We start from the raw sequence: 22,727 nt of genomic DNA, 5'->3' as shown, positions 1-22,727 counted from the left end.
CCAGCCACTCTGAGTCCCAGAAAGAAGGATATTATGGCATTTCTGAGGCTGTTCATAGAACATTAGTCTCGAAGCTCTATCATAAAGTCTAAATGGGAGGATATGCCTTAGAGTCAGAGCTAAAAGAGCCTAGTAACTAAATTCTGGAAATAAACAGTCACCAGTTCCCATTCAGAGCACTAGATGAGGCAAAGCATTCCCCTTCTGCAAAGCAAAGAATGACTCACTAGGGGGAGAGTTTAATTTCTGTTTCCTTTAGGCAGCTGGTCCTCCAAGGGAGGAAGAGAGGAGCTGAACCAAGCATGCCTAAAGTGTTTTTCCCAAATTCATCCCTCAGTTTCAGCCATTTCTTCTCCCTAGTCAGAGTAAATAACGGGCACAGAGAAGCCAGGGAATAGATCAAATGAGCTCCCCCTACAAGGATAGTACATCGTGAGTGATGGAAAAGTCTTCTCCAACTCATGGTTAACAGTCACAGGAATAACAGGAGAGGTACAATCAGAGAGAAACTCACCACATAGGTAGGAATTCTATCATTAGTGGCGGTATTGGTGGTAGGAGGCTAGGGGCTTCCATTTGGGCAGATTTGGGTTCTAAATAGGAAAACAGATGCTACAAGAAACGCATGCATGTGTGTATGGAGAGAGAGGGACAGAGAGAGAGCAGGAGAGGGAGAATGGGAAGCCACTTGGACCCTTTGACCCATTTTTTGCCTTGGCAGCAATTTAATTTTTTTTTTAGTTGAATGCAGTCAATTCTTCTATTGCCACAGTTAGATGAGTAGATGTAGATAATTACTTAGTAAGAATAATTTAATTATAATAATTATGATTTGAACAGTGATTGCTTTTAAGTGAAAGTCTTTATCAAAAACTTGTTTCTGTGTAATGATGTAATCAAAATGCCAGTGTATTTTAATAAAGCAGTCTTTGAAAACGAGGAGAAGCAAAATTGCTTCCGGAAGGGGTTAAACTCTATAGCTCACACCCCAAAGTCAGAAAGTTATAGGAATAACTGGTTGCTGATATAAAGAATTTGGCCATGAAAAGGTGAGTCACCACTGAAGGCAGGGATCGTTCATCCTCTGTCTAAGATTATGCTCACATCCCAAATCACCATGTTTGTATTCAGGATCTTATTCTGCCGATTGGAATACATAGAAAATTAACCTAATCTTTCCCAGCAGACCTGCCGGGGACCAAGCTTTCAGTTAAAGGTGTACTGACATTTCTAAGGCAAGTAAGCATTTTATTTTCCTTTGATTTCATAAAGTCCTTCCTGGGTATGTAGTGATTAAACACAACTTGTCACTTCCCACAATGAATAGCAAATCAGTGACTCTCTATTATCACCTCTCCTAATCGCAAGCCCAACAATGCAGAAGACCCACAGTTTCTAGGAATCCATAAATCCTCTCGTTCTGGGTATAGGTTGTCTCTCACCACTTTCTAAACACCGCACCCACTTTCCAAGCTCTAGGCTGAAGAATGTGGCCAGACTTTCTCTAAAAGGTGATTTTCATAAATAAGCACGCATAGTGAACTTGGGAAAACCGAGAATCATAATGAAACATGATCGGACATAAGAAAATCAGTCGGAATAGGGCAGTTAATGAATGGAGTCAAATAGTTTTTCAGGTCCCTGGGTGCATTTGTGTGGAAAGTTCACATTCGTATGCTGATTCTCAGTGAAAGGAAAGTAAGAATCAGAGAACAGACCAATCAGGAACTGTAACAACACAATCTTCAAGACATCCCCTCCAAAATCTTCATTTGGAAAATTCCCACAAACAGTTTTAATGTTTTATTGGCACATGGGAAGTATACACATACATATATAATAGCATGAAACTGAGTATAAATCCAGTCCAGTATGATCTTGTTTCCAGCAAAAATTTTTGTGAGGTTCAGAAACTCAGGTCATTATCTGACCATTACAGAGCCAATTCCACCAGGGATCACTAAAGACTTTCAAGGCGTTTTTTTTTTTTTTTTTCCCCCAAGCCATGGGGATAAAGAAGCATTTCTAGAAGGATGGAAGGATGTCGACATTTACCTTTCAAGCTTGAATATTTCCTTGTTTTTACCCCCAAGTAAGCCTCAAAGCTTAGTTGTCTTTTTAACTGCAATGCCAAGAGACTTCTGAGAAGAGAGGGAACAGTGGCAACAGCTGAAATAGAAACCTATGGAGTGAAAGATTGTTCAGAACTAAAACCTTTACTTTGAACAAATGAGCATCTCAGTGATTCAAGCCAGACTTTCACCAGCAGTTTCTACTTCCTCTCTTTATACCCAAAATCTTTTGGAGAAAATAGTCTTGAATTTTTACTCCCCTAGCGACTTCCCTGGCATTCTACTGGTTGACTCTGCATGTCCACTGCAGGGGACTCGGGTTTGATTCCTGGTCAGGGAACTAAGATCCCCCCACCCCAGATTCGATTCCTTAGCTGCTGGAATGCTCATCAGGGTCTCATCGTTATTGTCAGATAAAGAAATCTACTTAAAGTTCAAGAGTTGAATTTCCTTCAGATGTGTCCAGTGAAATGAGTTGAGAGATACATGGTCTGTTACTATAAAGCTCTCTAGAGTTTACAGAAATTTGACTTTAAATAAAAATGGGCTCAATGTTAAATCTCTATTGCTATTACATCCCCTCATTTGCATTTCTTTGCTGGAAAAAAAGTGTTGAAGTCTACACTCTGCATAGTACCCTGGAATTATATCTGCTCCTATACTCCAGCCCATTTTACATATGCAACATTCCTTATCCATCCACCACGTTGCCTTTTATTTGGTTATTGTGATTATACCCAATTGCAGAGGCATTTGAATTGCTATTGAAGTTTTAGGGTGGAGGATCACCAAAATTTGGGTAAACCAATTAAGTTCATGTGAATACAACATCCAGGGGAAAATTAAAAAAAAAAAAGAATTATATGTATTTTCTTGGCTGTGTCACGTCTGTCTTATTTGCAGCACACCAGAATTTCATTGCAGCATTTGGGGTCTTTCCTGGCAATATGCGAGCTGGCTTAGTTGCCCCGAGGCATGTGGGTTCTCAGTTCCCTCATCAGGGATCAAACCTGCATCCCTAGCTTTGGAATGTGGATTCTTAACCACTGGACGACCAGGGAAGTTCTAGGATAAATTTTTAAAACGGATTTTGTGGTGGGGTGGGAGAGTGGCGGGGAGAGTGGTTCTGAATAGTTAATCTCTTGAGCTTTGAGGAATTAATGTACATCACAATGCTTCTAAGGAGGGCAGTCTGGAGTGGCAAGGTACCAGAGATCCAGGGGAAATAGAGAAATCCTTACCTTTACCAAGCTTGTTCCAAAATACACTAGCTCTACCAAATGATCATATAAATTGCAGGCTTCTGGGTACATCAGTCTGCGAATTACTTGATTAAACTAAATTCAATGAGTTCCTTTTAATACCACAATTATCAGAATCTTTAGCATACTAAGGTGTACTATGAATCTCCAGACAATATAATATTCAGTATTTCTCAAACATACTTGGATTTAAGTCTCCCTTTTAAAACGTCTATCAAAACTAGCATTCTGCAGAATATAATTTAGTAAGGGCTGTAAAAGGAAGGCGGGGACATGGAGAATAGAAGGAATAACAATAACAGATACTATTTGTACAGTGCCTCACAGTTTATAAAGTGCTCCCCCATTATTATCCCTTCTGATCCTCGGACCAAACAATTTTATAGGAAAAAATAGCTCAAGGATTTTAAGTGCTTTTCCAAAATATATACAGTGATAAAAAAGGACAAGTTTTGACTTGGCTTTGGATCTTCTGACTTTAGTTCAAATATCCTTTTCACTATATTATGCTTTAGTGGAGACATATTTTTTGTTTCTCTTTTTGCCAAGGGATAGTCCTAAATCATGTTTCTCAATGGCAGGATAAGTAGGACTTTCTGAACCTGAGCAAGTTCCATGAGTTACACATCCCCAGCCTCCATCTACTCCTTCCCATGAACCGGCCCTTTTATTTTTCCACCTTTGCCAGATACTCAAGCAGAAATGCATGACTCGTAATAAAAAGGTTTTAATAAAGAGACTTTTTACAAAGACGGAGAGAGGAATATGGGAAAGCAAAGATGATGGTTAATCTCCTAGGGTTTGCTATAGCTAGGAGCTGGTATCACAATGCCTGAAAAGGCAAGGGGGTGAACAGTTGTGGACCTCTGGGCAAAGAGGTGGTTGTAATAGAGAGGACTTCCTTGCCAAAAGAAGTAGCCAAGTTGCAGTATACTAACACATATCTATGGAATCTAGAAAAATGATACAGATGAACCTATTTGCAAGGCAGGAATAGAGACACAGAGAACAGATGTGTACACAAGGGAAAAGGGGAGAGTGGGACAAACTGAGAGAGAGGCTGGTGCTACTGCTAAGTCACTTCAGTCATGTCCGACTCTGTGCGACCCCATAGACGGCAGCCCACCAGGCTCCCACATCCCCGGGATTCTCCAGGCAAGAACACTGGAGTGGGTTGCCATTTCCTTCTCCAATGCATGAAAGTGAAAGTGAAAATGAAGTGGCTCAGTCGTGTCCGAGGCACTGACATAAAAATACTTTGTTGTTGTTCAGTTGCTAAGTCATGTCTGATTCTTTGCCACCCTATAGACTGTACCCACCAGGTTCCTCTGTCCATGGGATTACCCAGGCAAGAACAGTGGAGTGGGGTGCCACTTCCTTCTCCAGGGGGTCTTCTTGATCCAGGGATCGAATCAGCGTCTCCTCCCTTGCAAGAGGATTCTTTGCCGCAGAGCCGCCAGGGAAGCACTTATGCTACCATGGGTAAAATAGACAGCTAGTGGGAAGCTGACACATAGCAGAGGGGGCTCCGCTCTATGCTTTGTGGTGACTTAGAGGGGTAGGATGGGGGGAGAGGTGGGAGGAAGCCTCAAGAGGGAGCGGGTATATGTATACATATAGCTGACTCACTTTGTTGTACAGTAGAAACTAGCAGAAACTAACACAGCATCCTAAAGCAATTATATTCCAATGATAATAATAAAAACAGAATGAAGAGAACAGAGGAAAAAAAATACTCTGATTTCATTCTCCTCCCACTTTCAGTCTGCTGCTGCTGCTGCTGCTAAGTCGCTTCAGTCGTGTCCGACTCTGTGTGACCCCATAGATCGCAGCCCACGAGGCTGCCCTGTCCATGGGATTTTCCAGGCAAGAACACTAAAGTTAGCCAAAATTAACAGGCCACAGGAAAACAGTCCAGTTGATGAAGCCCACAAAAGCCCCCTTTCCAGGTTGCAGAGCAGAGGGTAAAGGAGAATGCAACCTGAGCCTGAGGGCACAGAGATTATCCAGCACCCCAGGGGTCAAGGCTGTCAGTCTCTGCCCACAAGGCCAAAAGGGTGGGCTTTGAAGATTTAGGCTTCCCTGATAGCTCAGTTGGAAAAGAATCTACCTGCAATGCAGGAGACCCCGCTTAGATTCCTGGGTCAGAAAGACCTTCTGAAGAAGGGAAAGGCTACCAACTCCAGTATTCTTGGGCTTTCCTTGTGGTTAGGCTGGTAAAGAATCTGCCTGCAATGTGGGAGACCTGGGTTTGATCCGTTAGTTGGGAAGATCCCCTGGAGAAGAAACTGGCAACCCACTCCAGTATCATTGCCTGGGAAATCACATGGACAGATGAGCCTGGCAGGCTGCAGTCCATGGGGTTGCAAAGAGCTGGACTCGACTGAGTGACTAAGCACGCAGGCCACGCTAAGTGGAGGAGAAAATCCTTAGGAGAAATCTGGGACTCACATTGCTCAGTATGTCTAGGAATGATAATTCTCTGTGCTGAATCTCTCATCTCCGTGACACAGCCTCAGTCTTGTAATGAAGGGCTTCTCAGAATCAGCTTTCCAATTTATTTTATTTTTTAAGACATATTCTTTTCTTAAAACATATTCTTTTTTATTGTTTGGCCATGCCACAAAGCATGCAGGATCTCAGTCCCCTGACCAGGGATCAAACCTGTGCCCCCTGTAGGAGAAGCACAGAGTCTTAACCACTGGACTGCCAGGGAAGTCCCAGCTTTCCATTTCCACTAGTGGAAAAGGCAGCCGCCAGTGTGGGGATTCTGTTACAGCCACTTGTTTTCATCAACTACTGGGTACAGGTACTTCCACTAGATAAGTACCATGTGATACTCACCAGAACTGCAGGCTCCTCACCCTTCTCCTCAGTTACACCTTAGCTTGGGGAGGTTTACAGTATTCTAGCCCCAAAGCAATCTGAGTCAAGTTGCTGTCAGTTTCTCCACATTTTGTGCTTTAAGGTCAGGAAGTGCCTAATTAACTAGTTTTCTGTCTTTTTCTGCTCCAGCATGTAGGTCTTGAAATTGGGTTCCTGTCATTGTTCTCTGCCCAAGTATAGAAAGCAGAGGCAGAAACGGGCAGAAAGAATGAGAATGAGAAAGAGAAAAAATAACCCAGTGATCCATACTGTCTCTTACCTTTTTGGACTTGCTTTGCCAGTCTTCCAGAGTTTTTATTTTGTGAATCTGGGAATTAACTCATGAAAAATCCCTACACTAATATTAAAAGGTTATAAGCAGCATATAGATAAGCATGCATATGTGGGAAGTTGCTTCAGTCGTGTCCAACTCAGTGCCACCCTATGGACCATAGCCTGCCAGGCTCCTCTTTCCATGAGATTCTCCAGGCAAGAATACTGGAATGAGTTGCCATGCCCTCCTCCAGGGAATCTTCCAGACTCAGCAGTCGAACCTTTTCTTACCTCTTAGGTCTCCTGCATTGGCAGGCAGCTTGTTTATCACAGGTGTCACCTGGAAAGTCCTAGAGATAAGTATAAAACAGTTTAATAAAGAACGAGATTTTCCCCCCTACCCCCAAGTTCTTTTGATATAATCTCTACAACTTTTCAAAAATTCAGTATTTAGCTTTCACTTAAGATTTCTAGGGAATTCCCTGGTGGTCCAGTGGTTAAGACTTTGCCTTCTAATGCAGGGGTAGCAAGTTCGATCCCTGGTTAGGTAGCTAAGATCCTGCATGCCCCACAGCCAAAAAACCAAAACATTAAAAAAAGTAATATTGTAACAAATTCAATAAAGACTTTAAAAATGGTCCACATTAAAAACAAAAAAAACTCAAAAAAATTTTGAGATGTCTAACAACAGGAACAAATAACCATTGAAATGATCAGTTGTTTTCTTCTAATTAAAGTGAAAGTGTTGGTCTGACTTTTGTGATCTCATCGATCACAGCCCTCCAGGCTCCTCTGTCCACGGAATGCTCCAGGCAAGAATGCTAGAGTGAGTAGCCATGCCCTCTCTAGGGCATCTTCCCAACCTAGGAATCGAACATGAGTATCCTGCATTGTAGGTGAATTCTTTACCATCTGAGCCACCAATGCCTTTTAAGAGAGTTGTTTACCTTGAGAAATTTCTGGCCACAGCCTGATGCTAACTTGATCCTTTTATAAGAGTGTGGTTCTAGTTTACTAATGATAGAATGTGGTCCTATTTTACTATTGATACCTAATTTGTACTCAAGTCTAGAATAATCTCCATGTAAGTGATACATTGATGCTTCACCAATAATTCATACAGGAAAGGATCCTTATTTGTTTTCCCCAACACATGACCAAAGATTGCCAAGCCTTTAGGATAGAGTTCTCTTCTTTTTGCTATAGTTTTAAAAGTACGATGTCTTAAGTTCCCTAACCAGGCCTCTGAAGTCCAAGAATAATAGTTGTCCAACACCTGTGGTCTTCCCTATTCTGGACACAAAGAATGAAACTCTCTTCAGGCCAGAGTCAGGAGTATTCAGGTTACTGATTTTATAACCTCAGTTGCCTGGTTTCCCATAGCAACCACCAGTTCTTCCAAGGTTACAGTGGATAACAAATTAGAAGCAGCAAAGTAGGGGACTGTTAGAACAGACGCATGGAAAAGTGACAGGCATCAGAAAGAAAGGGGACAGCAGGTACACTAACTGGAAATGTCTGGCAGCCTACGGCCAGTAAGTGTTGGCCGTAGAGTCCTTAGTACCACGATCAGCCCTTAGGGCAGCACTATATTTGAGCCATAGCAATGGCCCTGAGTCATCAAGAAAATATGAACTCACATCCAGAATATTCTGTTTAGTAAGGAAAATAAGTTTGCAATACATTTGAGAAATATTCTCATCCCAATGACTACATATCCATATGCATAATATTTAAATTATTATGTTTTACTTACTGGAAAACACTCGTGTATAGAGAGCATTTTGCAACTGAAAATGCTGACTGTAAAGATCTTTGATTTCTATAAGCTTATTTCTTCTGAGGGTGGGTGCTGGGACGTCCCTTGATTATACACTCGCTTGTAAGATGTTAATTCCTTGATCTAAGATGAAATGTCCCTGAGTCTCCCCAGGTTACATGAGTGGAGATGAACTGGAATAATGGGTAAATAGAAGGGGAGTGAACAAAACAGGGAAAAAAATATAAAGTGGAAACTTTAGAAGGTAAGTTATGGAAAGAGAACAAAACAGCTTATCTAGTTACTAATTGCTTACTCAGTTTCTCCATTCTTTCCTGCCTCTTTTCTGCTTCCTTTCCTCATTTGAGTGATCATGTTCCTTTCCAAAATCACCAGGATTCTGGAGACAATTGCTCAGCTTTTGAATCTCATCTTCACTTTCTCACTGGTGAATGGATAAGGGCACTCCTCTCCCTCCCTCCACCCCTCCTCTCTTTCTCTCTGATACCAACCTTACTTTCCCAATGTGTTTGACTGAACATTAGAGGGGAAAAGGCTGAAGCTGATGTAATTGTTCCCACAACTTGAACTCCATGGCCTTCAAACTCTGCAGGAGCTTCAGTAAATGAAGAGTGAAGTGAGCAGGGCTGTTGGGATGCTATATCCAAGTGGCAAATGCATGCATGCGCAGTTGCTAAACCGTGTCCAACTCTTGTGACCCCATGGATTCTAGCCTGCCAGGCTCCTCTGTCCATGGGATTCTCTAGGCAAGAATACTTGAGTAGGTAGCCATTCCCTTCTCCAGGGGATCTTCCCAATCCAAAGATAGAAACTGTGTCTCCCGCATCTCCAGCATTGACAGGCCGATTCTTTACCACTGAGCAATCTGAGGCAAATCTATACCTCTATTACAGGGCAGGAGCAGTGTCTTTTTGAGCCTGCTTTTAATTCTTAACTAAGTACCTCATTTCCTTTAGGAAATTTAAGAAATGAATCTAAACCTTGAAAATTGTTTAGAAAAATTGTTACATTTTAAAACAAGATTTAAGCATACTTACTGTATCTACTCAGTGAAAAGTAAAAAGAAGCATAAAGTGCTTGGAATAGAAGAAATAGAATGATCATTTTCTCAAAAGATATGACAATCTAAATGGAAAACCAGAGATAATCTACAGGTAAATTTATTGAAGTTAATAAAAAGTCTGTCAGTGCTGGCTAATATAAGATCAGTAATCAAAAGGGAAAGTAGAATATATGTTTTCCAGAGGGGTGGGGTTGGGGGGAAAGGGAGCTTATTTCTACAGTAAACATAAAGTAGAAGTTTCCCAGGGAAAATAATTGTCAAAAGATGTATTGAATATAAGACTTGTGGAAATTATTAAAACAATAGAAAGATATTAAAGAAGGCTGAACTAAACGGAGAGACATATATTGTTCACAGTAGAACGAAGTAACACCAGTTTTCCTCAAAATATAATTCCAATTAAAAAGGCCCAACCAACATTATTTTTATGGAATTGGACAAGTTAATTATAAAATTATGCCAGTAATTGATAGAGTGTCTCTGAAATGCAAGAATCAGGCAAGAGACTTCCCCACCAAAGACATCAAGTTTCATTTTAAAAACTATTGCAATTAAGATAGAGTAGGATTAATAGAAGCTTAGACAGAAGGACCAACAAGACAGAATTGAGATCCTAGAAGAACCACATACACAATGGAAATCTGATACATGAGTCAATATTGCTGACAAATGAGAAAATGTTGGTCCATTTGTACTTCTGATAATTATATGTTCTTTAAAAAAATGCTTCCATTCCTCTTATCATATAGGAAAATTCTTCCAGGTGAATTAAAGATTTAATATGAAAACAAAAGGCAGATGATGAGGAAGAAGCACATAAAGGCTTCATTAGTAGCATCTCATGTATTAAACTGTGGAGAGAATACAGCAATGTATATTGTCACATTTTCCCTAAACATTGTGTGTATGTATATGTATATCATCTGTGCATATTATACATATATGTTTAATTTTATGTATGATCTATGTCATGATAAAATGTATGTGTATGGATAGAAGTATTGCAATGTACATACTTAAAATCTGGTTATTTTCCACAGTGGAGATTCTCTTGGAGAAGTGGTATTTTCACATTGGTTTTTATACATTATTTCAGCATCTGTGTTTTCCTGGAAAATACTAAATATGAATATTACAGAGTTTTAATATCTCTCCAGATTCTGTAAGTGGAGCTGAAACCTGGAAGCTTATTTTCTGAGTTCATTCATTCAAATTGAAACAATTTGGCCAACTTGTATTAAGTGCCATGAAGTGAAAGAGCCTTACCCACCTGCAGCTTGAAGGTCCGTGTTGGGTTGGATAATTCCTATTAGTATTGCATTCTTGTTGCACTGGGTGCCATTGAACCCTAACCATTAGGAACTGCCTGACCTAGGTTCCCGTACCCTCCAGCTTCTAGATGGATTTAACCGTATTTCAGAAACCACCAGAAGAACTGTGAATGAAGCACAGTGAGAAACAGGGAGAGGAGTGTGTGGTGATGTTGGAGAATTTGACAGAGACACTGAGGTCATAGTAAAGACTGGAAATTCAGGCAAACAGCAATGAAATTTTGTTGAAGGACATGGCAACCCACTCCAGCATTCTTGCCTAGAGAATCCTGTGGACAGAGGAGCCCGGTGGGCTGCCGTCTATGGAGTCGCACAGAGCTGGACATGACTGAAGCGACTTAGCAGCAGCAGCAGCAATGAAATTTAGTCAAAGATGAAATAGGAAGTCATTGGACAAGTTGAAGCAGGAAAGAGTCAGAAACTGACTTTCATTTGAAAACTTCACTCAGGTCACTGTGTAGAAATGGCCTATAAGGCAAGAGCTAAGTAGAGGATATTGGTTGGGAATATAAACTTGGAGTCTGTGATAAGTTTGAACTAGAGTGGTGGTAGAGACCAAGGAGACAAGTGGAGAGATACAAAACACATTCTGGAGAGAAGAAACAAGATATCTAGGTTATATATTGAATATATGTGTGTGCTCAGGCACTTAGTCATGTCTGACTCTTGGCAGCCACATGGACTATAGCCCGCCAAGCTCCTCTGTCCATGGGGTTCTCCAAGCAAGAATATTAGAGTGGGTTGCCATTTCCTCCTCCAGGGGATCTTCCCCACCCAGGGATGGAACTCGAGCCTCCTGTCTTTCCTGCATTGCAGGCATATTCTTTACTACTGTGCCACCTGGGGAATCTTAAATACTGGCTGTAAGAGCTAAAAGAAATAGAAGGGCAAAGGCTGACACTTAGGCTTTTGAATTAGTAAACCTACATATAATGATGGTCTATTTAGTGAAAGAGGAGTATTTGGGGGAAATTCCAAGTAGTAGAAATAAAGAGCTCCATGTTGTGTTTGAGGTGTTTATGGTATATTAAAATAGAGCAAACAAGTTAGAAGCACAAAGGTGCAGAGCAGTGTCATTGGTAGGGGTCACCATAAAGTTGGCATTTTAGGTCATGAGAAAGGACATATCACCTAGAAAGAAATAATAGAAAGAAATGATGGCTTAAGCCAGGCCCTGAGGAACAGGAGAGGACAGGAAGAAAAGCGGTTGTCAGGGAGGTTGTGAGAATGTGAGCTGTCCACATGATTGAGAGGAGAGTGTTTCAAACAGGGAGCGATCAGCCAAGTTGGGTGGTTTCACTATAGCTATTCGATTTGACAACACAGAGATCAGTGATGACTGAAAGCAGTGGAGTTAGTGGAATGACGAGACTAAAGGCCAGAGTAGAGGAAGGAAAGAGAAAAAGACAGGACTGGAATATCATTTCAGGGGTGACAGATTGGGAAAAATCAAACAAGCCAAGAACTGTAAGCAGGGTTGAAGATGCAAGGAAACAGACATGCTCATACGCTTTAGATGACTTTGTAAATTAGAAAAATGTCTTTAGAAATCAATTTGGTGATGGATAAAAAAGACTTACTGTAGAACACAGGGAACTCCACTCAGTAGTCTGAATTGGCCTATATGGGAAATGACTCTAAAAACACACGGCCACACACACAACAGAGTGAATATATGTATATGTATAACTGAGTCTGTTGTTCCATGTCCAGTTCTAACTGTTGCTTCCTGACCTGCATACAGATTTCTCAAGAGGTAAGTCAGGTGGTTTGTATTCCCATATCTTTCAGAATTTTCCACAGTTTATTGTGATCCACACAGTCAAGGCTTTGGCATAGTCAATAAAGCAGAAATAGATGTTTTTCTGGAACTCTCTTGCTTTTTCGATGATCCAGCGGATGTTGGCAATTTGATCTCTGGTTCCTCTGCCTTTTCTAAAACAAGCTTGAACATCTGGAAGTTCACAGGTCATATATTGTTGAAGCTTGGCTTAGAGAATTTTGAGCACTTCTTTGCAAGTGTGTGAGATGATGAGGGCAATTGTGTGGTAGTTTGAGCATTCTTGGGTATTGCCTTTCTTTGGGATTGGAATGAAAACTGACCTTTTCCAGTCCTGTGGCTACTGCTGAGTTTTCCAAGTTTGCTGGCATATTGAATGCAGCATTTTCACAGAATCATTTTCCAGGATTTGAAATAGCTCAACTGGAATTCCATCACCTCCACTAGCTTTGTTTGTAGTGATGCTTCCTAAGGTCCACTTGACTTCACATTCCAGGATGTCTGGCTCTAGGTGAGTGATCACACCATCATGATTATCTGGGTCATGAAGATCTTTTTTGTATAGTTCTTCTGTGTATTCTTGCCATCGCTTCTTAATATCCTCTGCTTCTGTTAGGTCCATACCATTTCTGTCCTTTACTGAGCCCATCTTTGCATGAAATGTGTCCTTGGCTTCTCTAATTTTCTTGAAGAGATCTCTAGTCTTTCCCATTCTATTGTTTTCCTCTATTTCTTTGCACTGACCACTGAGGAAGGCTTTCTTATCTCTCCTTGCTATTCTTTGGAACTCTGTATTCAAATACAGAGTATATCATTCTTTTTCTCCTTTGCTTTTAGTTTCTCTTCTTTTCACAGCTATTTGTAAGGCCTCCTCAGATGGCCATTTTGCCTTTTTGGATTTCTTTTTCTTGGGGATGATCTTGATCCCTGTCTCCTGTACAATGTCATGAACCTCCATCCATAGTTCATCAGGCACTCTATCAGATCTAATCCCTTAAATCTATTTGTCTCTTCCACTGTATAATCATAAGGGATTTGATTTAGGTCATACCTGAATGATCTAGTGGTTTTCCCTACTTTTTGAAATTTCAGTCTGAATTTGGCAATAAGGAGTTCATGATCTGAGCCACAGTCAGCTCCCAGTCTTGTTTTTGCTGACTGTATAGAGCTTCTCCATATTTGGCTGCAAAGAATATAATCAATCTGTTTTTGGTGTTGGCCATCTGGTGACATCCATGTGTAGAGTCTTCTCTTGTGTTGTTGGAAGAGGGTGTTTGCTATGACCAGTGCATTCTCTTGGCAAAACTCTGTTAACCTCTGCCCTGCTTCATTCTGTACTCCAAGGCCAAATTTTCCTGTTACTCCAGGTGTTTCTTGACTTCCTACTTTTGCATTACAGTCCCCTATAAATGAAAAGGACACCTTGCTTGGATGTTAGTTTTAAAAGGTCTCGTTGGCCTTCATAGGGCTGTTCAACTTCAGCTTCTTCAGCATTACTGGTTGGGGCATAGACTTGAATTACTGTGATATTGATTGGTTTGCCTCGAAAATGAACAGAGATCATTCTGTCATTTTTGAGATTGCATCCAAGTACTGCATTTCAGACTCTTTTCTTGATTATGATGGCTACTCCATTTCTTCTAAGGGATTCTTTCCCACAGTAGTAGATATAATGGTCATCTGAGCTAAATTCACCCATTCTAGTCCATTTTAGTTTGCTAATTCCTAAAATGTTGATGTTCACTCTTGCCATCTCCTGTTTGATGACTTCCAATTTAACTTATAACTTATTTAACTTATATGCAGAGTACATCATGAGAAACGCTGGGCTGGATGAAGCACAAACCAGATTGCCGGGAGAAATATCAGTAACCTCAGATATGTAGATGACACCACCCTTATGGCAGAAAGCGAATAAGAGCTAAAGAGCCTCTTGATGAAAGTGAAAGAGCAGAGTGAAAAAGTTGGCTTAAAGCTCAACATTCAGAAAATGAAGATCATGGCATCTGGTCTCATCACTTCATGGGAAAGAGATGGGGAAACAGTGTCAGACTTTATTTTTTTGGGCTCCAAAATCACTGCAGATGGTGATTCAGCCGTGAAATTAAAAGGCACTTACTCCTTGGAAGGAAAGTTATGACCAACCTAGATAGCATATTAAAAAGCAGAGACATTACTTTGCCAACAAAGGTCCATTTAGTCAAGGCTATGGTTTTTCCAGTAGTCATGGATGTGAGAGTTGGACTATAAAGAAAGCTGAGTACCAATGAATTGATGCTTTTGAACTGTGGTGTTGGAGAAGACTCTTGAGAGTTCCTTGGACTGCAAAGAGATCCAATCAGTCCATCCTAAAGGAGATCAGTCCTGAGTGTTCACTGGAAGGACTGATGTTGAAGCTTGAAACTCCAATACTTTGGCCACCTGATATGAAGAGCTGACTCATTTTAAAAGACCCCGGTTTTTCCTGTAGTCATGTATGGTGTGAGAGTTGGACTGTGAAGAAAGCTGAGCACCAAAGAATTGATGCTTTTGAACTGTGGTGTTGGAGAAGACTCTTGAGAGTCCCTTGGACTGCAAGGAGATCCAACCAGTCCATTCTAGAGGAGATCAGTCCTGGGGGTTCTTTGGAAGGAATGATGCTAAAGCTGAAACTCCAGTACTTTGGCCACCTCATGCGAAGAGTTGACTCATTGGAAAAGACTCTGATGCTGGGAGGGATTGAGGGCAGGAGGAGAAGGGGACGACAGAGGATGAGATAGCTGGATGGTGTCACCGACTCGATGGACGTGAGTTTGAGTGAACTCTGGGATTTGGTGATGGACAGGGAGGCCTGGCGTGCTGCAATTCATGGGGTCACAGCGAGTCGGACTCAGTGGCTAAACTGAACTGATGCTGGGAAAGATTGTAGGCAGGAGGAGAAGGGGATGACAGAGGATGAGATGGTTGGATGGCATCACCGACTCAATGGACATAAGTTTGTGTTGGTGATGGACAGCGAGGCCTGGTGTGCTGTGGTCCATGGGGTCACAAAGACGGACACAACTGATCGACTGAACTGAACTGAACTGAACTGATAACTGAGTCACTTTTTTGTACACCTGAAAGTATCACAACATTGTAAATTATGCCTATAAAATTTTTAAAAAATAGACACAGTGCCAGAAAACAGGAATCAATTTAGCAATATGTTAAAGAAACAAAACAAAACAAACAAAATAAAACAGAAGATGCCTATTTTTATGACCCAGCTACTTTATTTCTTAGCGTCATCCTTGGGGAAAGTATTGATAGGTTTGGTATGAATAGTCTACCTGCAGGGGGTGACATCGGCAAAGATGTTCCCTGAAGCCCCGTTTTAAGAAATTCAGGGCAGACAGTCTAACTGCCCATTAATGGGGGATAAGTAAAATAAATTTATTCAAACAGTGCTATAATATGTAAACAGTAAAGTATAAAAACTAATCTACATTGGCATGGATATATTTCAAAAATCAATTTTGAATGAAAGGAGAGTTGGTAAATAGTTGCAAAATATAATGCAAGCATGTGGACTCAGTTGCCCAGTCTTGTCTGACTCTTTGCTACCACATGCACTGCAGCCGACCAGACTTCTCCGTTCATGGGATTTTCCAGGGAAGAATACTGGAGTGGGCTGCCATTTCCTACTCCAGAGGATCTTCCCGACCTGGAGATTGAACCCAACTCTCTTGCCTCTCCTGAACTGGCAGGCGAATTATTTACCACCTGGGAAGAACACAAAATATGTCATTTATCTAAATTTTCAAACGTGGCACAGTATTTAAAATTTGGTCGGTAGATATGTATAGAGAAAAATGAAATTGAAAAAATGTTCATGGCAAAAATACACATCTACTTCAGGAAAATAGCTGCCTCTAAAGAGGGTAGGGAAAAAGAAATAGCATAAACTTTCAGCTTTTTCTGTAATACTTCATTCTTAAAAGAGAAACATCTGATGAAACATGGCAAAATATTAACATCCTTATTTAAATCTTGGTAAGCTCAAGCTTAAATCGTGGTGGCTCAGACAGTAAAGAATCTGCCTGCAATGTGGGAACATGGGTTTGATCCCGGGGTTGGGAAGATTCCCTAGAATAGGGCATGGCAACCCGCTCCAATACTCTTGCCTGGAAAATCCCCAAGGACAGAGGAGCCTGGTAGGCTACAGTCCATGGGGTCATAGACAGTCAGACATGATTGAGCAAGCACAGTGGTTCCTTGAAAATTTATGATGTTATTTTTGCAGTTTTCTACATGTTTGAAATATATCACCTTTCATTTTAAAAATGAATAATAGTTGAGGAAATGGAGAAAATGAGCCAATTCTTCTGGCCCCAAATCTAAGTTTCATTCATAATTGCTCTTTCCCTCATCACCCTTTATTCACACTATCAACAAGTCATTTTGATTTTAGATTGAAATAGATGTCTCTAATCTTGCCATTTGCCATCATCACTTCTCTAAGCCCATTGTGGTCAAGCCACCATCTTCTCTATTCTGTTTTAACAGATACTAAGGGTTATCCCTCCTCTTACTTTCTCTCTCTTTATCGTTTTGCAGTGGCCTTTTTATTTTTTAATATGTGAATCATATCTCACCAGTATCCTGTTCAGGCTCACACTTGAAATAAAACACAGGTTCCTTCCTACAGCTTCCATCAAATCAAAAAAGTTTTTATATTCTATATAATCTATGATATAGGTCTGTTGGATGAATATATGAAGGGGGAAAAGGAGTGCTGATGGTGTAGGAAACTTGAATTGGAGAAAAATGATGGGCGCAAGTGGAGAACTAGCCTTTAATAGGACGTAGGAAATCTCTCGGTTGTAACAAGAGAGAGGAAGGAGGAGATGATTGAGGGTATAGTGGATGGAAAGTAGAATTTCCAGGACATGTTTAGTGCCTATTATAGCTTTTTAAATTATGAATATAAAGCTAATCTAGTCATCCTAGTCATATTATTTTCTCTTTTGATGTTTGGCTGCTTAAATGTAGGCACCAAAAAGACAAAGAATTGCTGGTTACAACCCGGAGTTTTGCCACTGCAGTATGAAAGATGAGGAGGGAGAGGGGAGGGGTGGTGTTTGTATATAATGATTATATTGAATGATGGATCATGAAATCTAAGATGCGCAGAGAGGAAAGTGAAGACAGGAGGGTGCTTGGAGACAGTGGGAAATTGGCCATGTTCCTAAGCTGAAGATTTAGATGGGACGTGAATTGTAGGAGAGTGAGTGTCAGAGAAATTGAGCTGAGAAGAGGTGAAGAGCAGAGAAAGGACTACTTGACATGGAGAGTTTAAAGGTGTAACACCAGAAGCCAAGGGATGGGGTGGCCGAGGAAAACTGTGGAGAGATTATTCCTAAAGAAAGAATCAGAGTGTTGAGCCATATTAAAGAACAATTAATAGGTGTTGGGTGCTGAGGAGGAAGGAAAACAAAAGTCTTCAGGAATATAGAAGACAACGGGGGCAGTTGGTGCCTTTAACATATAGGGTTTATATTGTTTTGTTTCAGGCAGAAATGTGAATAAGGAGCATCTAGAAATGTCATTCCTGTCATGAAGGAATGGAATCTACTCCGCAAACAATCCCTTTTTGATAAATGTCCAAAGAAATACTATCTTCAGGTTTCTGTTAAGAAATTTAGGATGACTGACTGACTGCTATTCTCTGTTGTGGGACTTTGGGAAAGTCACTTAACATGTCTGACTGTGAATCTCCAACCTATGTTGTAAACTGGAGGAACTAAACGATCTTTAAGCATTTACCTAGGCTTAGGTTTCCATTTCTTTATATTCATTATATTTACCACATTGACTTTGGTATTTTACCTGTTTTCAATTATTTTGGAATTATATCTGCTATTTGCTAAAAATGAACTTTAAATGAACATGAATTACAGGTGGTTTTCTTTCACTTCTTAAAAGACAAAATCAGTGGAAATAGAGTGATCTATACAGATCATTCTTAGTTAGCAACACAAATGTAGGTTGGTATCATTGGTGGTAATTTGAACATCAGACATATTTTTAGAAAGTCATTTATATTTGGATTTGTCATACTGTGATTTTATTTGCAAGAATATTTTTTCCACTAGATTATTTATTTATATCACAGTATAGTATATTTTTATTTATTATTTCTTTAAACTGGAGCATAATTGCTTTACAGTATGTTGATTTCTGCTGTAAGACAAGGTGAATCAATCATATGTATACATATATCCCCTCCCCTTTGACCCTTTCTTCCCCTCAACCCACCCTTCCAGGTCATCCCAGAGCACTGATCTGAGCTCCCCGTGCTATACAGTAGCTTCCCGTCATCCATCTATAAAATATTTTCTTAATTATACTGTATACAAAATGTGAGTTCTCCAGGGAATTATGAGTTATCCAGAAAATTATCAGCTAGGCATGGAGATGAATGGTTCTGAACTTGCACAAATAAAAGAAAAGAGTTAAGACTAAGATTTTCAAAGATAATCAAATATATCCACTGAACAATGGAGAGGTAACTAAATAAGCTCAGCCCTATTTACCATCCCAAAATTTAAAAGACTTAGACTATAAATGCCCTAGCACATTGCCTGGCACAAAACAACTCAGTAAATGTTGACTTTCTTTCTTTCCTTGATCATTAATAGTTCTTTTTTTTTTTTTTTTGGTCTTCTTTACACAAATTTATAAGAAGATCATTTCTTATCTTCTTCTCTATTGATTCCAATCCTTGGGAAAGAAAGAGATCCCAAATACAAAAGAAAAAAATGTTGAAGTCTTGTTCCATGGCACAGCTTAATGTAACAATAAGAATGGTTTCCCCTTTCTGGAACGGTATTGTTAGGAAATGTGTGTACTCAAGACTAGCATCAAACCTATTAATGTTGCAGATACGGAGTAAATTGGCCCTTTGGTTACTCAGATAGGACTATAAGGCACCGTGACAGTGATTATTATAAGCAACTGGTCTTAAAATGGACAGTTTGAACATAATATGATATACTTTAACAAATGGGATTTTAACATTCTCCAGGTATTTTCTCTGCTGTGTGAGATCTGCTGTGTTAAATCTCTTTGTTCAGCTCAGACAGGTCGTTTGTCAAATTCCTTCTCATTATTAAAAATGTATTCAGTGGCATTTAATGAGTACATATGGATTCAGAGATGATCACAAATCAAAATTTCAAAAGTCATATTTTTATCTATGCTCTCCCACACTATGAATATGTAGCAGGCCCTTAACGTGGACTATTCTTAATGCTCAAACAGGATCTGATCCTTATCATATTCACTGAGTTTTTAGTCTTCCATTTTCCGGTAAGGGAATTATGAAACCCAAAGAGAAAGTGTCCTTGTTAGCAAAAGAAACCCCAATTCTAAACTCAACTTGAAGTCCTATATACTGACTTTATAATTGTGCATGCTCAGTCACTCGCTCAGGCATGTCCAACTTTTTGAGACCCCATGGACTGCAGCCCGCCCTGCTCCTCTATCCACGGAACTTCCCAGGCAGGAAAATGAGAGCTGGTTGCCATTTCCTTCTCCAAGGGATCTTCCTGATCCAGAGACTGAACCCACAGTTCCTGCTGCGTCTCCTGCACTGGCAGGCAGCTTCTGAGTCACCAGAAAGCCAACTTTGTAATGAATGTTTGCAAATTTATTATTTTATTTAGGAACTAGTGCTTAAGGAGCACTTTGTAAATCAAATGTATTATGCAAGTAGTGTTAATATTATAATAATGATTGCTTTAATAAGTGTAATTAAAACCTTCGACTATACAGGATCTTGTGTTATTTTCAAGTATTACTTCTTGTCCTTGTATAGTCAGAACGGTACATCACAAAATTAGTGGGTGGGGAAACTTCCTTTTCAATTCCATGCTGAGAGAGAGGCTTCACAGCTGTTACCTGAGCTGAAAACACTCATGTTCATAATGCTTGTTATTTACCATGGCAGAATATTTCACAGGATTAAGAACTGAGGTGATCAGTCAAAGCCTCTCTCACTTGGGCCAGCTTCTAATCCAAGAAGACCTTTCAAACGTAGTTTACAAAAGGATGGAAATTGTAGAGGGGAGTGGAAGGAGCAGCCACTGAAAACAAGACAGGAGCCTTAAAGGAAATGAGGCCCCAGTTTCAGGTTAAGAATGTTCACCTGAAACTTCCCTGGCTGTCCAGTGTAAGACTTCACCTTCCAATGCAGCGGGTGCAGAGGCTGTAGGTTCAATCCCTCATCAGGACGCTAGGATCCCAAATGCCTTGTGACCAGAAAACCAAAGCATAAATCAGAAGTGATATCGTAACAAAATTCAATAAAGACTTTAAAAATGATCCATGTCAAAAAAAATCTTAAAAAAAAAAAAAAAGAATGCTCACTTGGATTGGGCTCAGCAAAACCTCCCCTCCAGACTCTCCATAGTCTTACCTTCTGCTGACCTGATACAGATGAAGAAGAGACTTTGGAAACCATGGTGGAAGGTGATGGGGCCACAAAATGAGACTGGACCCTTGAACCGCTGTTTGAAGGGAAGTCACTAGCTTTGGAAATTAGGAGTGTGTGTATGTGTGTAATGGATCTAGTTCTCAGATTAGCTGTATTTATGATTACATATAATATATAACATAAATATATCAACATCATACATATGTAGCATATAAGTCATACATTGTGTGTTTATGATAATAAACACATCTAATCTGAGAGCTCACTGCATTATATAATACATGCACATAGAATGTATAAATATTAAATGTTTTGTGTACTTTCATAAATGCAGATAATCTGAGAACTAGACTAGGATAAAATTTCTAGAATTGCAATACAAGGGCAGAGCAAATCAGCATCAGACAGCTCTGATGCTGACCATCGCACCATGGCTCTTCCATCCCTCAGTGACTAAAGACAGGTTGGTTCCAGGTGTCAGGATGACATGGTAGCCAGCATATGGAGATAAGTGGCTTTAACTGTATAACAAGGAGGAGCATCATGGGGACAAAGAGTATGGCAGGTCTTGAGAGCCATCTCTCAAGTAACTTCTTTGTAATTATTTGCAGGTGACAACTAAAGAGAGATCTAGCCCAGGGCTCTCTGCTGAGTTACTTCCAGCCCCTGCTAAACTCAGGCAGCACAGCAGGCTATATCCAGCCCTACCTACTTTGTTACTAAGGACCCTATTAATACTCAATGCACGCTGGGCTTGTCCAGGCAATGCTCACCTCCGTGACTCCTCTGTGTTTAACAGCAGGTCAGCTAACTTCATAATCCTTTGCTGGGTTTTTCTTCCCTGTTTCCATCTCCAAGAAGATTAGAGTCCTGTAATATCTTCCTTCTCCTCTCTATTGACTACAGGGCTGTGTCTAAATGTGATTAGATTTACTCCGCGCCGATGCTTCTTGTTTCTGCAGTCACAAACAGCTAAAAGGAAGATCCCAGAGATACTCAACAATTTTGCCTTTTCTATTTTGCCTTTTTATTTCTCTCCGAAGCCCAAGCTGCGTAAGTTAAAACCAATTTATTTCTTCCTTGGACAGATGCCACACCATTACATTGGGGGTTAAATGGTTTTCACTCTCCTAAAATGGTTAAGATGCCTGTGTTATTGGCTTATTTCACCTCCCTGTGATCTACATCCTGTGGCCCACTTGGGTCTCGGGGATTTTGCAAGTGGGGTAGTGGAGTCTTAGGGGCTCTGGTTTTATTGAAGGGGCCTCAGCACATCGTGTGTGATGAACAACCTGCGAGTCTGATATCTCTCTGGATCCTCGGAGCCCAACCTGGGTATGGAGGAGTGCAGGACAGGCTTTTCCTTCCCACTCGTAGCAGAGCTTCTGTTCTTGGGTTTGCATCCAAAGGCACAAGAGACCAGGGCTGCCAAGGGTCCTTCAGAGTGTCCTAGTCACATCCAGCCTGATGACTTGAAGCTGCTTTGGTACCAGCTTCTTTCTCCTATCTTTCAACATATTTGGGAAGAAGATTCTGGAGAATGTTTCTGTATAGCTTGTCTTGTTATATGTCCATCCTGAAATTCAGGGCATTCCCCATATAGTCTAACTCTAATCCCTCTCTTTAAATCTCTGCTTGTTTTGTCTTCTCTTTTCCCTGTTCACAATGGAACAGTGTTGCGGTGGCCCCTCAACAGCTATGCCCTATTCAAGTCTATCTTCTTCTTCTCTGAAAAAGAAGGCGATGGGACTTCCCTGTGGCCCAGTGGTTAAGACATTGCCTTCCAGTGCAGGGTGTATGGGTTTGATCCTGTATGTCCTGTGGCCAAAAAAGCAAAACATAA

Source organism: Oryx dammah, unplaced genomic scaffold (assembly GCF_014754425.2).
Source record: "Oryx dammah isolate SB20612 unplaced genomic scaffold, SCBI_Odam_1.1 HiC_scaffold_15, whole genome shotgun sequence".
In the NCBI taxonomy this organism is placed as follows: Eukaryota; Metazoa; Chordata; class Mammalia; order Artiodactyla; family Bovidae; genus Oryx; species Oryx dammah.
Note: the sequence above shows the minus strand (reverse complement) of the source record.